The following is a 5,335-nucleotide window of genomic DNA, read 5'->3' as shown; positions in this document are numbered from 1 at the left end:
AGTTGTTGTACTTGATAAAGACTTAAAAGAAATAGGTGCAGTTTTCAGGGTTATGCTTTTCCCTAGGTGAATTTAATTGTGATGAAAGTATTTTAACCCATTTACAGACAAAATGAAACTCATCAAAAAGAACAGTGAAGTCGTCAAATATAAAAATCAACGAAATATCCTTCAAATTTATTGATGACAAATTTATTGAAACAACATCTTTATCAGATATGTCTACAAATTATTTATCAAATGACATGGTCAATTCTAAAAATCTTTCCATACCCAAATATGAGTGCTGCACCAGTCGAGCTATAGATGTTTTTGGTAATTTAGCAAATATAAGCTTGCCTAATGTCCCTCTAGTTGTAGGCAATGTAAAAATTAAAAAAGCAAGACTAAAAAGGACAAGAGAATTGTATAACAATCCTTACCATCAATCTCGTAAGCGAGCTTTATCTAAAACTACTGATAAAGAAAAGTTATTAAAAATGCAGCGCTCTGTTATAGATCTTAAATTATTTTCTATTAAAGACTATTTCAAGATTTCGTCTGATTTGCATATCAATAAAGCACAACAACTTTTATCCATGCAACTTCCAGATATGCATGGATTGCAAGACCCTATTCTTGGATCAAAACTTCATTTTAGAGTACAAACTGGAAAATTTACATAATGGCGAAATGCATTGGCTTACTATTTCAAACTTTTTAAGCACAGATCAAAACTCAGTAGATATTTTCGACTCCTTAAATTCTGATTTAAGTCGTTGTGCAAAGATGCAAGTAGGATCAATTATGAAGGTTAAAGATCCCCTTTTAAAAATACTGTTCAAAGGTTTTCAAAAACAAACAGGTGAGCTTGATTGTGGTCTTTTTGCGATTGCAGCAGCAACAGATTTATGTAACAAAAATGAGCCTAGCATAAAATATTATAAGCAAGAACTGATGCGGGAGCATCTATTAAAATGCTTCAGTGACAATTGTTTAACTCCATTTCTTACAGAGACTTATGAGCGAAAAAGGAAAAAGCAACCCTAAGTACTTAACTTACCGCTATACTGTTTATGTCGTCCCCTTGATAATAAAGAAGAAAAATTGGTTGAATGTGAAAGTTGTAAGGAGTGATTTCATTTGACATGCCTTTTCATTCCAAGGATTATATTTGAGAATCCTGATTGCCCTTTACATTAGCATTGCAATTCATGCAGCTAACTTAGGTTTATTTATTTTTCATTTTTATAGGGTTTTTTTTTTTACAGTTTTTTTTTTTTTCTTATTGGGTGTTTTTTTTATAAAAATTAAAATGATCATAAGATGAAACACACACAGCATAAATATTTGCTATATTTAATTTACTAACATGTATATTAATACAAAAAATACATAATTTTTTTTATTTAAAAAAATTAAATGCTTTTTTTATATTAATGTTAGTTTTTCAGTTGGGAACAAATAAGACGAAGACGAAGCATTCTGATGTTATATTTTACATATTGGAAATAGTGAAATATTTTTTTTTTCTTTTTTTTTAGTTTGTTTTTTTGCAAATAATATAAATTATCAAGCTAATAACGTGTGTTTTCTCCCAAGCAGCTGCGCATATTTAACTGTTTATTAATAACTCTTAAATTCATGAGCTTTAGAGAGAACTTTCTAAAAATTCTATATGCAAATATTGCATATAGAAAAATATGCAATGTTTTATATTTCGAAAGAAAACTTAATAAATTTGAAATATTCCTTTTCATGTTTTATACAAGATGAATATTATACATAAAATATTTACAACTAATATGTACATACATAAAGTTCATCTTTAAATTTTAATTTTTTAAAATTAAATGTCTTACTGTTGAACTTTTTGTCACATGACTTGACCAGGTTAGTTTCCTATTTTAAGATGTAATGGGTTTTAGTAATTTGACCAAATTGAGCATCATATTCAATGTTGGTTACTAAGTTTAGGTTGTCACATATTATTAGATCTAATATATTTGTTAGTTTATCAAGAGCTATTTAAAAAGTTGATCCTTAAACTTGCAAAAGACCCCTTTACTTACAAATTGGTCCCCTAAATTCGCTGGGCTTATCTCAAATGTGGGTGTGGGAAAGCATAGCCACGGCTCTGATGTTCTGCTTGTTTGTCAGTTTTGTTTTAATTTAAAAGTTCCACTTTCATTCCAATTAGTTAAAATCACTAACAATAATTGTTTTACTTTTTGCAGTTTTTATTAATTCGTTAATTGAATTATTATATTAAGTATTAAGATTATTTTTTATAATGAAAACCATAATAGCTTTAAGATAATTCTTTCCATGACTATTAATGCTGGCCCTAATGAACAAAAATTGTTGTTAAGGTACGGCTAATTAAAAAAGTTGCACCAAGCCCAATTCACACCTGCAATTTTTCTAGATTCTACAAACCCATATATATCATATAAAAATATTTATAATAATAATTTCATATAATAATAATAAAAACTTTGCTGGTTCTTTTTTTTCTTTTTTTTTTTGGATTACTTTAATAATTAACAATTGCATTGATAATTTAGTATTTTAAGCTTTTGAAAACTAAATAAAAAGTTAATGACATTTTTTATAAGATAATAATTTTGGTTGTTTGCACCAAATGTTACTTGAGGTTGTTAAGCTTTTCTCGCTTATTTGCACGACTGCATCGTTAAGCGGAAATAGGATTTTGAACATATTTTTTAGTGATTTTTCATATTTAAACTTTTTAAGTTTTTTTTTTTTTTTGCATTCAGTTTTTAATTCTCTATAAAAAAAAAAAAAAAAAAAAAAAATTACTTTTAGTTTTTTTAAACTTGATATTTTAAGGGTATTTTCAAGGTTTTAAAAAAATCGCATTTTTGTTGAAGTCCTTTTAAAGTATATGATAAGTGTTAAATTTCTATATTATTTAAATGCAAAATTAAAATAATCACTTATTTAATTGAATGTAAAACTATAAATAGAAAAAAAAAGGCTTTTGCATAGCATTTTTTTGCTGATATTTTGATTTCTTAAACATTGATTGATTTGAGCATGTGGTCACAGAGGTTGCCTGTGGTAGAAAATTAGATCCCATGAAATATTAGATCTACTGCCGTAAAACTCAAAACGAGGATGCGTTTTTAATATACTATATTTAGAAATGTTCCTTTGAGTCCGAATATATAATAATATAAAGACATCAATAATGACTCAATAAGGGAAAGAAAAAAAAGGTTTACATTTGTAAATTTGCCATTTATAAAGTAAATGGTGAAATCTACTTATCTTTTAAAAAATATTTATATTTCATTAAAGTTGTTTGTAATTTTACGAGATGGAATCTTTTTTTTTAGATTTTTTTAGAAATTATTAGATCTCAATGTGTAAAACATATATATATTTATGCATAAAAGTAATAAATTGATAAATGACATGTAAAACTACCATTATCTTCACATCGCAAACATAAAACAACAAAATAGATGTAAAATTAGTTTCAATTTATAGTTTTACTCGAGGGGATCTAATAATTCAGCCGGATCTAATAATCTACCATAGTAATATGAATATAACCAATATGAATCTAAAGAATTTTTAAGATTGAACTAATAAAACGCGGCGTGGTGAAATGTATTAAGTACAAATATATATAAATATATAATAAATAAATATAAAAATGTCGCGACGCTGTACAAAAAATATTCCAGTTGAAGTAAAAATTATTTATTTTATAAATAGTTTTACGGGTAGCTTAATACAAAGTTATACTTGAAGTAATGAAAAATCCGTGTGAATTCGTTTGTTTAATTTTTTTACTCTCATCTGTAAGCGTGTGTGCGTATGAGAAATGAAGATTTCCGTACACACGTTAGCGTACGATGGCGCGTACGTGTACAAGTACACGTTTTTCAGTGTAAAAGCACATTAAAAGAGAATTTAAAAACGAATAAAGCAAATAGTTTAACACATTAAACTATTTGCTTTATTCGTTTGGATAATATGCATTTGTAATTTTGGCAATTGAATGGTAGTTATCAAATATTTTGTAAATTATAAAAAAGGGTTGATTTTTTTTTTTTTCTCTTTCATTTAGCCGTGCAAATATTTACAAATTCCGTGTTTTATAATATATATAAAAATGGCAAGGACGAAAAGAAGACAGATTTGCCTAGGGTGTCTTATTCCCGCAAAATTTTCGAATTCCCACTCCAACTTTTAAATTGAGGTTTAGACTAAGATAAAAATAATATTTACCAAGTATTTTGAAAAAATATAAAAATTTAAGGGTTCCCCCACTTAAAAAAAGTTAAAAAAATCCTTTTTTATCGTCTTTTTTGAGTATTTTTGTTTAAATCGTTAACAAATATATTCCGTAACGACTTCAACTTTTCACACAATTTAATTTACTATCTTATTTATGCTGTATAAAAAATTCGACTTAAAAAAAAAAATTTAAGGGTCCCCCGAATTAAATAGTAAAGTCGTTTTGTAATTTGGCAACATCAGAAAGTAGTTTTTTACTGTAAAGGCTTAAATTAAGGACGATCTAAAAATTGTATTGAAATAAAAAAATTTGATTGTCTTTATTTGAACCAATAATTATTCTAAAACAATGGTTGCGTCTAAACTGGACGTTCAGCCTAAGAAAAATTTCTTTTCGTGTTTTTTCTTCAGCATGGTAAATAATTCCATGTTGTTTGTTTTAAGTTGTTTTAACAAGTAAAATTTAATGTTTAATTAACATTATTTTCATTATTTTAATATTATTAAATAATATGTTTTTACAATAAATTTAATATACGAATTAAGGTTAGGAAATATTTTCTAAAATAGAGTTCCAATGAAATTAGACTAGTTTTTGTAATTGCTAGGCTTATGTAATTGCTTTTTTTAATTTCAGTAAAGTAATTTGCGCCAGATTTTGTTAAACGGTATCCCAATTAGTAAGTAACTCAGTCACGTGCTTCTGCTGCTGCTAGTACTGTTTTCTTTCTGTGGTAACCACAAAAATGGATCTACGTTCTCGTAAACTACCGAACCCTAGTATAAAAGAGAAAAATCGTTCAGTAGAAAAACCGAGATCCACACGAAATTATCATCAAGATTATTTTATTGGATTTGGACTAGAGAAAAGTTTAAGTGTCGGTGTAAAACTTCCCCTTAAAATTGCTTTGCTCCGAAGATACCTTTACTTTAGAGAAATCAACAAGGGAAATAGTGAAATAACAGTGTCGGCAAAAAATTTTTTAAAGTTATTTTGATTGAATTGCAAGAACTTTGGAAAATAGCTCACTTACCAGTTAAGCCAGATAACAAGTGCATCGAGTATTTCATTGCAGTTTTTAAT

Source organism: Hydra vulgaris, chromosome 13, assembly GCF_038396675.1.
Source record: "Hydra vulgaris chromosome 13, alternate assembly HydraT2T_AEP".
Lineage (NCBI taxonomy): Eukaryota > Metazoa > Cnidaria > Hydrozoa > Anthoathecata > Hydridae > Hydra > Hydra vulgaris.
Note: the sequence above shows the minus strand (reverse complement) of the source record.